The 13,483-nt window shown below is 37.7% G+C and overlaps 1 long non-coding RNA gene across 1 annotated transcript in view; it reads right to left on the bottom strand.

The window, feature by feature from the left end:
- The window catches only part of LOC136872473 (uncharacterized), a 190,478-nt gene that overhangs the window by 25,728 nt on the left and 151,267 nt on the right, over positions 1-13,483 (bottom strand). Inside the window, exon 5 of the long non-coding RNA XR_010859915.2 lies at positions 7,402-7,473. This is a non-coding gene — a long non-coding RNA (uncharacterized lncRNA). The remainder of the gene's footprint in view (positions 1-7,401; positions 7,474-13,483) is intronic.

Here is a 13,483-nt window from a genome sequence, read left to right as displayed (position 1 = left end):
GAGAAGCACACCACTTTATCCAGCTACCCACACAACCTGAACAAGATCCCAGTTTGAAACAAGTTGAGTGTTCCTTGTCAGTCTCAAAATGTTGTTTGTGTACAGTTCTATGTTATCAACATCAGTTCAACAAGCTCCAACAAGCTGTAATTTGAGGAATATAATAGGATAATATGCCATATAAATTGAAAAATAACCTAGCTGGCTAAATTTTAAAGTAGGAATTGAGACACCCTTAATAAAACAAATTTCTCTTCAGCATGGATTTGGTTCAATAAAGTATCTCTATCTTAGAGTAACGTACAAGAAAAAATTTACTGACTAGTTTCTTCACACCAACTTTTTGTCTAAACGTAGCATAAGTGAAAAGAAGTATAGACTGATTTGTTCACAACAGTCTTAATCACATTCTGTGATAATACAGATCTTAAGTCTAAACATTTCAGAAGGTTGACCATGTCTACAGTACAGAATGTTTTAGTTCATAATGTTCACCACATTGCCAATGAAACTGTTACTACATGAGTAATGGAGCCATGATGCAATCATAATTTCTCATTATACTAAAGAACAACTGAGAGCAAGTTCAATACATATTATATATTTACTGTTTATATTTTTCATTATTTAAATTTTAATACTTATTAAATCAAAATACTGTAAATTTTTTTTTTTTTTTTTGCTAGGGGTTTTACGTCGCACCGACACAGATAGGTCTTATGGCGACGATGGGATAGGAAAGGCCTAGGAGTTGGAAGGAAGCGGCCGTGGCCTTAATTAAGGTACAGCCCCAGCATTTGCCTGGTGTGAAAATGGGAAACCACGGAAAGCCATTTTCAGGGCTGCCGATAGTGGGATTCGAACCTACTATCTCCCGGATACAAGCTCACAGCCGCGTGCCTCTACGCGCGCGGCCAACTCGCCCGGTACTGTAAAATTAGCCAAAAGGCCAACCCAATGGTTTTGCAGTAATGTACCTGTGTCTTATTTAGAGATCTCGGGCTTAATTCCTGGATGGTCCAGAAATTTTAATTCCGGACTGAGAGTTGGAACGGGATTCACTCAGCCTCGTCAGACAAACCGAGGACCTGTCTAATATGAGAGGCAGAAAATCCAGTCATGAAAGCCAAGGGGACCAAGAGTGTTGTAGTGATATCCACATAACACTCCAACATCTATAGGCCAACTGATTGGGCAGCAATCATCTTGGCAAGTCAAGGCCCAACAACGGACAGCTTAGCCAACAGTTAGTTTGTCCTAGCTCTGTGCAAGAAAAGGATACAGGTCTATGTATATTGGCTGAAACATCTCAATTTATCCCGAAATTCAAAATCTCAGAACATTTAAATTATTCTTCCATCTATTATTATTATTATTATTATTATTATTATTATTATTATTATTATTTGTGTCTTTATTATTTATTTTATTTATTTATTTATTTATTATGGCTTCTTTCATGTGGCGAAGTTAGGGCACACGGCCCTCTCTTACACTTAACCACAATACAATAAATAATATTAAGGTTACCTATTACTGATTATACTAATTACACTACTTATACTATTTCCTAAATTAAGCTTAAGTTACACATCCACACAATATGCAGCTTATTAGCTTATTAGCTCGTTACTTCAGTCCTCTTTTCTATCTCACACAGACACTTGCACATACACTTACAATGTACACACTTATCAACTACCCTTACGTTGAATAAGTTACGTGGCGAAGTTAGGGCTCTTGGCCCTCTCTTACACTTAAACACATACATTTTTAAAATTTTTTTTTACAGTATTCATCTAAAATATCATTCTAATCAATTACTGTTATGTTGAGATATGTAACTCAGAAAAGGAATTACAAAAAACAATTGATTAAGATTACTACTGATGAAAAATTATAGGATAAATAGAGAGTGGATAATAACAAAAAATATATCAACTTATAACCTAAAGAATATATCTACAACTAGCTTAAAGGAAAACTTATTCAAATATAAGACTAAAATAAATTAACTGAATATTAGTATGTTACAATCTGAATATGCTAAAATCGATGTTACTATGTACAGTAGAGTCTCGCTCAACCGACCTTCGCTTATCCGACATTCCATGTTATCCGACACTGGTAGGCTTAATTTGAACTTTAGGTGGAGGCAATTCTAGGACACCCGGTGTGGAGGGTGCGAGCGTGGGACAAGCACTGGCAGTCATGCGATAGGACCGGGTTTTTCTCAACGACAGGTGCAGCGAGTTTTCAGTCATTGTTCAGTGTGGTATTGGTAGGTGTGGATGTTGTAGTTTTCATACCCTCTGTGAGTATGGCGAGTAAACGGAAGAAAGTGATTGTTTCTGTGGAAGACAAGTTGAGTGGGTTAAAGAAACTGGACAAAGGGGAAACTCTTCAAAAAGTGGCTCCAGATTATGGTGTTGGATGTGTTACAGTAGGAGACTGGAAACATAAGAGGGAAGAAATTCAAAAGTGGTGCTCTACCAGAGCACTGAAAATTAGAAAAACAATGAAAAATGTGAGTACGAAAAAGTAAGTGAAGCACTATTTCTTTGGTTCACTCAAAACCAGGAAAAAGGCCTGCCAATATCTGGCCCCATTTCGCAACAAATGACGATGTATTTCCAGAAGGAGTTTAATGAAGGGGACCCTAATTGTACTGCCAGTGCTGGGTGGCTTGATCGGTGGCAAAAACGGTACGGCATTGGGCAGCTTAATACCTGTGGAGAAAAACTGTCAGCTAAATCCGACGAGGTGGTGAAATTTAAAAGGGAATTTCAAGAAATAATTCTTGCTGAAGGATTAACCGGTGATCAGATATTTAATTGTGATGAGACTGGACTGAATTTCAAGATGCTGCCATCAAAACGTCTTGCAGCGCAAGCCAAGACATCTGCACCTGGCTACAAGCGTAGTAAGGAAAGTTACTGTTCTTGCCTGTACTAATATTACTGGGAATTTAAAAGCAAAATTGCTTACGATCGGTAAAGCAAAGAAGCCTGGAACATTTAAAACATTTCTGTTATTTTTCCTGTTCATGTTCCTCTCTCCTAACGCGACGTCATTATGCCGCCAATGGACCAAGGTGTGCTGGAAACATTGAAGAGGAAATATCGCCGGAAACTCCTTTCATCTCTGATAGAGAAAATGAACAATGGCAATGAAACAACATGAAAGACGTGGCATACTGGATAGCGCAGTCATGGGAAGAAGTTGGAACAATAACATTAGAAAGGAACATATTGTTGAGTGACGTTGAACATCGAGAGGAGGTGGTACAAGAAGACATGGAAAAACATTGTTCCCTTACTGAATTGCGTTCCTGTCTGTGAGGATGCTACGACTCAAGATGTAAGTAGTGTGCACAAGATCAGCTGTTTCAACTAACTGATCCTGATATTCTTGGTTTTGTGAATGCTAACGAAAATTAGGAAGAAGGGAAAGAACGAGGCATTTCAGAACAAAAGGAGAAAAAAAAGACTCATAATGAACGATTATCGTTGATGGCGGGATCTCGCACCAAAAAAACGTGAATCAGCAGGCAAGCAGACATTGTTGACAAGTTTCTTTTTGTAAGACATTTGGAATGTTTTCGTTCAGTACTGCATCTACTGTACAATTGAATTGGTAAGTCAATACATAGAGTACCATAAAACATAGTACTACAGTATAGCCTTCCTGTTTGTTTTAGTTCATCTTCAAAGATATTCTGTATTATCCAACATATCCGGTGATCCGACGTACTCCAGGTCCCGTTTAGGTCGGATAATCGAGACTCTACTGTAGTCTATTTCTAGGAACAGTCTATAGCCATAAATGAGAGGAGTAAGAACGTAAATGGGATAATCTAAGAACTTAAATCTAGGACGTAATTTTTGGTTTCATTCACACGTCATTCACTCTTACATTCATTCGAGTCAACTGTATGTACTCTGGAGGAATTTACGGTAGGCTGTTTAAATGTCCTAGATGAGCAAGACTTTTTAATATCTTCTGGGATCGTATTCCATAACCTCGAAGCAGAGACCAGGAATGAATGGCTGTAGGTATTTGTTAGATGCGGTACTATTTCAAGTAGTGATCCAGAACAAGTATCAATTTCGTGGAATGAAGAAAGAAGCCTAAAATTGGATGATAGATAGCTGGGGCTGTTTGAAGAAAGCAACTGTCAAATATCGCTGAGGAAGAAAATGTTTATTTTTCTCAAAACATGTATGATGCTTTAGTGAAGTATTGACAAGGTGATTCTTTCCAGCATCCTATTTTATATAGATTTTTATGAGATTATACAAGTGAATACAGGAGCAAACAGCACCTATTGTGGTCAAATTTATCAAATTGCTCTAATACACGGTAGAATTCGAACCCACCATCTGCTGAATGCAAGCTCATAACTACAGTATGTGACCTGAACCGTGAAGCCAACTCATTCAGAATACTTCTATATACAAGGAATGAAACAGATAAACCTAATTCAGGCCTCTAACCCAATTTTTGAGAGAGAAGAGAAAATAGAAACTATATGCATATTATTGGAATGATAAGGCTATTTTTATAATAGGGCTATTCTATCTTCTTGCTAGCTGTTTAAGACCACATCAACACTGGTATGTTTTAGGTGGCACTATGATCACATAGGAGAATGTAGTGGTCGTGGCCTTAATGAAGGTACATCCCCAGCATTTGCCTGGTGCAGAAATGGAAAATTATGAACAACCTCCTTCACAGCTGCTGATGGTAGGGTTGCAAGGTTACAGCTACCAGTGAAATGAGAGTAAAGTGTGTCCAGCGATATTGTTGAAATTAGAGGTTCTTTAATTTTCCTATTCCTACTGAACGTAACTGATTCCACGCATTAACTGTATTGAGATTTTTGGTTTGATTTCTGATAAACTTAAATTTACTGTTTCCAATTAATTGTTTTGTTTTGTTCCGTAGGCGACAGTATTGTTCGAAATCCATTTGCTCTTTTGTTGCTCTTTACCGGCGAAACAAAGCATCAAGGCGGGCCATTGTTGCTTTTATCTCATTGTTTAACCACGGAGCAGGAGAGCAAGAAACCCTCGCCTGCAGGACGGGAGCATGCTTGTCATTGAGTCCTAACAATAAGGAGTTAAATCAATGTACTTTCAGGTTCATGTTGTGCAATTGTCGTATGTCGTCCCAAAGCAAATTATATGCATCATGTTGTAGTTGAGTTAAGTCTATATTTTTCATGTCTCTGTAGTTTACATACTTAGCTTTACACTTCGGCATCTGCAGTGAGTAGCACAAATAGATAAGATCGTGTGTAGAGATACCAGGGACAGAGATTTATCTGTGCGTGACAGCCTTATGGGGATTATTTGTCACTAAGTAGTCAATTAGAGTGTGGGTTGAGCCGTTAAGTGTGTGTATGTGATTTGTTGCGTCTAATGGTAAGATGGTCATGTCCATTGAAATGAACAGTCTGCGAATTCGGTCCGAGTCACTAGTCTGGGTCAGGAGATTTATGTTAAAATCACCGAGGATTATGATGTGTTCATAACCTGGTATAAGTTTCAGCAGATCCGCTCAAAGTGCGTCTATATTACTTACTTTGGATAGCTTACATACTACTACTATTAACACTTTCTGGTGGATGACAATCACCTCAAGGAACATATATTCAATACGCGGGGTGTCATTGGGGGAAAATTTACAGATTATTTTGCTCTTAATGTCATCTCTACAGTATTTATTTATGATTCTTATTGGAATCATAGTGGATGAAAGAAGTACATTAATTTAAACAGGGTATTTCATCTGTCAAATATCGCTGAGGAAGAGAATGTTTGTTTTTCTCGAAACATGTACGATGCTTTAGTGAAAAAATAAGACTGATTAAGATAAAGTGTACTGACAAGGTGAATCTTTCCAGCATCCTATTTTATATAGATTTATATGAGATTATACAAGTGAATACAGAAGCAAACAGCACCGGTGGTCAAATTTATCAAAATTGCTCTAATACACGGTAGGATTCGAACCCATCATCTGCCAAATGTAAGCTCATAACTACAGTATATGACCTGAACCGTGAAGCCAACTCATTCAGAATACTTCTATATACACGGAATGAAACAGATAAACCTAATTCAGGCCTCTAACCCAATTTTTGAGAGAGAAGAGAAAATAAAAACTATATGCATATTTTTGGAATGATAAGACTATTTTTATAATAGGGCTATTCTATCTTCTTGCTAGCTGTTTAAGACCACATCAACACTGGTATGTTTGAGGTGGCACTGTGATCACATAGGGGAAAGTAGTGGTCGTGGCCTTAATGAAGGTATATCCCCAGCATTTGCCTGGTGCAGAAATGGAAAATTATGAACAACCACCTTCACAGCTGCTGATGGTAGGGTTGCAAGGTTACAGCTACACTACCCATACTGCACAGAAAACTGATTCAGTAAGGTTGAATATCTAGTGATATTCCAACACCATAGTTTCAAAAACATAGTGCATAGGCTTTGCCAAATATTGAAATATGTTCTATTACTTAATAATGGTTAAATATATAAATATTTCTTTAATAGAAGAATTATTATGAGGTGCCTGGGTAACACGTTCCTATACATATAACCTGTATCCATATTGACCTCTCTTGGCAAGAGTCGGACCTAACTCAACAACTGCCGACACCGCCTGCCTCTTACCCAGAGGCCCCAGGTTCGATTCCCGGCCAGGACAGGGATTTTTATCTGATTCTGAGGGCTGGATCGAGATCCACTCAGCCTATGTGGTTACAAATGAGGAGCTATGTAACGGTGAGAGAACGACCCCGGTCTAGAAAGCCAAGAATAATGGCCGAGAGGACTCGTCATTCTGACCACCCAACACCTCGTAATCTGCAGGCCTCCGGGCTGAGCAGCGTTCGATTGGTAGGCAAGGCCTTTCGGGGCTGTTGTGCCATGGGGTCTGCTTTGAACTCAACAATAAATCTTAAGTGCAAATATAAACTGTAATTTTATATGTGAGAAAACATGCATAAGTTCTGTACACTGTACATTTAGAAGCTTATTATCAGCAGTGAGTAGAACATTCCCAAGCTCTTAAACATAATATGCAAGTGTATAAGATATTGCATCATGACTTCACTCTCTGAAACAGGTAAGAACACTAGAAGCCTATTCCACAATATCTATAAATTAACAGGAGAAGGACATGACTTGCCTTTTAACAAAGATCTTGAAATTGTATTATACTTTCTGAAATCCATGATCAAGATATTACCGTACAGCCAGTCGTGAACTAGTCATATGAAATACAATGGTATAAGCTTTTAATATTTTCTTTTATATTAATTCACATTATATATACAGTGAAACAGGCCCCGGGTTCATCAAAATTGAAACATAATGTTCCTACCTTTTACAAATTCACTTCATCCAGCAGCTCAGACCTATGTTGCCTCCAGAGTAGAGTTAATGTGCTTCTGCCCTGAAAAAGAAGACCAAAATAATGTACATTTAAAAGGTATACATGACTAAAGAGTGTCAGAAAAAATAAAGTTCCTAAATAGCTCTGTTACAGTAGTGTATTGACCTGAATATATATTGGCCTTGCATATAAGATCACCCAGAATTTTTGAAAGGTAGCATATTTACAAGAAAAATTAAATTATTAATGTAATTACAGCATATTCAAGTTCTCCTAAAACTTTCAATGAATAAGTCCTAAAGTAAATATTGGGCCCAGGAGATGACTGGGGGAGTCGCTGCTAATACCTTGAGACTGGCAAAAAATGGGGGTGATATGCGACTATAAGAACTCAGCAAGAGAGTTCTCTCAACCTCTGTCACCTCAATTCTCCAACTTCCTACCTACATGTGGTGCCCTTGTTAAACTGAGCAACTCGGTGGAAGGCTGGGTGACCAACCCCAGCGGGAAACTGAGTTGGTGAGCAGACAGGTCTTGGAGGTCAGTGGAAGGCAACGTGAAACCACCACTGTAATTTTCTCATGACAACCCCATGGCTTTTTAAAATCTTAAATTAGCTTCCGGAGTAAGTTCCCCATTTGGATCTCCGAGAGGAACAGGATTGAGGAGTCTCACTAAGAGACAATCAATGCAAATTGTCCTTGTGGAGGATCACGAAGCTTGCAACGTGGAATGTGCGTGGCCTATTACAGACAGGAAAACTTGTAATTGTTGAAAGAGAAATACACTTACATGATTTGGCCATATTACGACTCAGTGAGACACATTGGAAAGGATTACCAACACAGAGAATACAGTTTAGTTTTCAGGGTTTGAGAATGATAGCCGGAATGGTGTTAGTATAATTGTTTCAAAGACTATCCATTGCGTCTTGGGATATGAACCCATTTCTGATAGGATCATCTTCATTAAGTTTAACACTTCTCCTTGTAAAATCAATTTGGTTCAGCATTATGCTCCTATGTCAGCAGCATCTGAGGACGCGATTAACAAATTTTATGAGCTACTAGAACATGTGATCAAGAAAATACCAAAAAAGGAAATGTTAATAATCAAAGGTGATTTCAATGCTAAGGTAGGAGACACTGACAAAGAGAGCCACATCAGGTCTGTGGTTGGACACTATGCTCTGAGTGAGAGAAATGAACGAGGTGAGCGCTTAATGAAATTCTGTGTCAACAATGATTTTGTTAAATTTTAATACACTCTTCCAGCATCATCCAAGACGTATGTATACATGGGTTTCTCCAAGTGATAGAACCAGAAATCAGATTGATTTCATCTTGGTACGACAACGATGGAGGACTTCCGTTCTAGATGGTAAGACCTTTCCTGAAGCAGACTGTGGCAGTGATCATATTATGCTCGCCATGAAAATGAGAATCAAACTCAAACTGACCAAGAAGTTAACAGTTGGAAGGGTTCATATTACTGATCAGAAAAACCTCAAAGAATTTGGAGACAACTAAGACTAAAGCTACAAGAATTTATTAAAGATGCAAATGAATCAGTCTCGCAAACATGGGAAAAAGTGAAAAAGATCATTTCCTCGTCTATTCCTAAACCAGATACTACATCATCAAATGTGAACCACCCCTCAATTTCACACACCACATTATTGCTAATTGAAGAGAGAAGTAATCTGAAGAAAAATGGTATACATACCATGGTGGATAACGATAAATACAAGACACTTTGCCGTGAAACACAGTGTAATTGCAGATCTGACAGAACACACTTTCTCAACAGTGTATGCGAGGAAGTAGAAGAACATCAAAACCAGAACCAGATATACGACCTCTACAAAAAACTGCACAGCATTACCCAAGAGTTTAAATAATGTACATGGGTAATAAATGATGAAAATGGCAATCTCATCAGAGATAAAAAAGGAAGCTGTAGAAAGGTAGAAACAATACTGCAATAAACTATATTATAAAGAAAATAACATATTCAATCAGGAAATAATGAAACAACAACTGGAACCTGATATTTTGTTCAGTGAAATAGAGAATGCAATTAGACATTTGAAGAATATCAAATGGTATCGATGGTGTTTCAGGAGAAATGCTTAAAGAGATGGGAGAGGAAGGCATCCACATATTGCACTCATTATGCAATAAGGTTTGGAGAACAGAGGAGTAGCCAAAAGACTGAAAAAGTTCTATCTTAATTCCCCTGCACAAGAAAGGGTCCATTAGGGATTGCTCTAACTACCAATCCATAGCACTTGTATCCCATGCAAGCAAACTCCTACTACACATACTGAATCAATGCTTGAAGCCTTTCTTACAACCTCAAATATCCCTGGAAGAAGCAGGTTTTGTGGAAGGTAAAGGTATACAAGAGCAAATTCTGAGCATGAGGCAAATAATTGAAAAATGTCGTGAGTTTTGTGTTCCTGTTTTTATCTGCTTTGTAGAGTTGAGTGGGACAAACTATGGAAAGTATTAGATGAATTCAGTGTTCCAGGACATCTCAAATCACTGCTGAAAGGGCTTTATGAATATAACTTGGCGACCGTAAGGATGGATGGTGATATCTCAGACTTTTTCAGTGTATCCAAAGGCGAAAGACAAGGCTGTATATTGTCTCCCCATCTATACAATATCTATGCTGAGCACATGGTGAGGAGAGCGTTTGATGGTTGGTCTGGTAGTATCTCAATTGCTGGATGAAAAATCAACAACTTGCGCTTTGCTGACGACACCACACTCACTGCCAGCAATGAAGATGAGCTTGAAGATTTACTTGCAAGATTAAAGGATGCAAGTCTCATTTACGGATTAGAAATCAATTTGAAGACGACCAAACTCATGATAATTGACTGTGGAAATCAAGTGCACCTCACAGGTCGATTAAAGGGACTGGAGATGGTTAATGACCTTGTATATCTTGGATCATGTATAAGTGACACAGGAAACTGTGAGAAACAAATAAAGAGGGATATTGTCCTGGGACGTACAGTAATGAGTAAAATAATATCTGGCAGAACAGGGCAATATCCAAAATCGCAAAGATTAGATTGGTTGAAGCACCAATATTTTCCGTGTTCTTCTACGGTTATGAGACATGGACCATCAAGGCTAAGGACAACGACCACATAGATGCCTTTGTGATGTGGTGTTAGCGTAGAATGCTACGTGTAGCTCGGACCAAAAGGAGAACACATGCGTCCATCATTAAAGAGCTGAAGATAGTGAAATATCTCTTTAAACGTTTCAGTGAAAGAATACCCCAGTTCCTCGGACATATCTTAAGGAGGGATGGAGAAAACCTAGAGAAGTGTATCATAGAAGGCAAAATACAACGTGAAAGGACAGCAAGCAAATGTCTAGATCAGGCTAGGAAGATAACTGGCCTTCCTCTTCAGAACGTTCTAAGAAAAGCTGAAGATCAAGTTAGATGGCGACACTTTGTGAAGCATGTAACTCTCCAGAGACAAAACAATGGGGTCACGACACTCAGTAATGAGTAATATGACTGATGATGAAGAAAGTAAATCTGAAAACAAAAGTTTTATTTCAATATAAAATATTGTGGGCCTTTTTTCTTTTTTTTTTTTTAATGCTATTTGTTCGGGATGTTGACCTAGAAAGATCTTTTGGCCCTTGAGCTTTCCTTAGTTTTATTATGTAACACTGATGAGCGACCAAATTTATCAGCATAATCTGTCGGTAGTCACTGAACAATAGGAGTCCAATGCTGTAAATACAGTCCTGAATGCCGCATCACTTGTTTACACCACCCCATGCTTGCCTTAAACTCAGTTAGCTGGACTTTTAACTCTTATGCCACCTCCAGTGCCTTCATTCTAATAACTTAGCAACTGATTGGATAACCCTCATTTTGTTTCAACTGCACAGATACAGTTACAAGCCTATTCATTTTGTTAATTTCATTCAATTTTCCTGTCTTTGATCCTCTGACTGCTTCTCTTTATGTGCCAGCATTCTTGGGTATAGATAGACGGGCATGCTTAAATGCAGCGTTTGTCAAATTGAACAGGTGGTGTGAAATATGACGTGGCTATCAATACGTTACAGATTTATTGCACAATATCAAAGTACAAAGCCATCCTCAAAGTCACAACCAAAGAAGTCAAAACACAGATGAGTGGACGGTGATGCATAATCTTCCGGTAAAGGATGTAACTTTTAACGATTACACGTACATTATTTAATCTAATGTACGTGGGAGAGGGTCATTCACTAATTACTCGATGTATCTACAACTTTATCTGTTGTGGAAGTTCGAGATGAACTTGGCAGTTAAAGATTCAAATTTTTGCAGACATTCTTCCATTAAATGTTGCCTGCCACGAGTGTAGTACAAACTTAAGTTAGGATTTAACAAACACAATCGTCTCAAAAGTGCACAAAACATTTAAAACTTAGGATTGAGATGAACTTGGCAGTTAAGGATTCAGCTGTCCATCACGCTCAGTTCCTCTTCATCACGCGCCATAGCTTTACCATCTCAGATCGCGCACTGAACTCGAACTTCCGCGTGGTTTTGTTGTGTTGTATGTTTTTTGGGGGATTGTGTTTTTGAGTCCTAACTCATGTTCGTACAGTTTTGATTCACCCTTCATGGACTATTTTGTGTAATGTACATGTCTGCATGTATATGCATATGCCTATTTCTCACATTTTGGCTGAAGATGATGCTAACTAGCGTTGAAACTAGTTCCAAGTAAATATGTTGTAACTTAAACATTATAACATTTATTTGTATTGAAAAGGTGGACCCTTTAACTTACCTATCTTATGTTCTCAGTTCAATACGGACAAAAAACGAAATTCTTAGATTTAAATAAGACCTATCTGTGTTGGTGGGACGTAAAGCCACTAGCAAACAAAAAAAAAAAACACGGCACATTAGAGTTTCAGATAGTATGATGACAAACACAAAAATAATTGCGCCTGACATCATAATTTGTTTTGAGAGTGTAATATAATTCATTTCTCAAGTTTATATGAAGTGACAATGATTCTTCAAGATTTTAATAAAACATTTTAAGTTCAAACCACAAACTTTTAAGAAAATTAATAGTTTTAATAGAATGTGAAAAAATGGTTACACTTAGACCAACTAATTGACGTCACATACAGGAATATTGTAATAGTTTTAATTTCAATGTTAACAATTTTTATATCCTATATCACAGCCATATGACGTAATATATAAGACAATTATATTTAATCAGGTTTCTCAAAAATTGTATTATTTAAATTTGCTAATGACAAATCATGTATACAAATTCAAAATCAATGTTCCTAATTAACCTTGTGATGATAATATGGTTGAAGATGCTCAGAAAATGAGCGAAACACATACCACATTTTTAATACTTTGGCAATAAAATAAGGATGAAATCCTAATTTTGTATGCTAATTAAGTATTGAATAGGTGTAAAACAAACTTTTATTATTCTCCTTTAAACTTAATGTGTCCGTAGAAAAACATCCACCTATTTTTAACTTCAATTTGAAAGATCACAGCAAGAGAGCCTTCATGGATAAACTACGGGAGGAAGTTGCTGCAGAAATTAACGTCACAATCAAACTTAATAAAAGGTCTAAAGTTGCAGAGGTCATCCTCAGCGGTCCATCATCAGCTGTCCTGAGAATGCTTCTTTGTGGTTTCCCTGTTGTACTCTCAAGAAAATGGTGGGACAGTTCCTATTCATAGGCCACAGATGATTAATTCCACTTCCTTATCCAGTTTCATTCACCATCATTTATTTCATATTCATTACCTTCTTAACTGAGGTTGGCATCAGGAAGGGCATCCGGCCGTAAAAACAAGCTGTAAAAATATAATCTCACTTCATCCCCGACCCTGTGTTGAGCTGCGGGGCTAAAGGAAGGATATGCATTCCATTATAGTATCAGTAAAAAAAAAAAAAAATCTGTATAAGTGTTTCTTCCCTTTAAAAAAAGCCCGGCCCAGAGGGTTCCGCCTGGTCATCAAAACTCGGCAGTGAAAAGGTTAATTATTTTCCAAT

This window comes from Anabrus simplex, chromosome 4, assembly GCF_040414725.1.
Source record: "Anabrus simplex isolate iqAnaSimp1 chromosome 4, ASM4041472v1, whole genome shotgun sequence".
In the NCBI taxonomy this organism is placed as follows: Eukaryota; Metazoa; Arthropoda; class Insecta; order Orthoptera; family Tettigoniidae; genus Anabrus; species Anabrus simplex.
The sequence above is the reverse complement of the archived record's forward strand: the minus strand, read 5'-3'. Positions and strand labels throughout refer to the sequence as shown.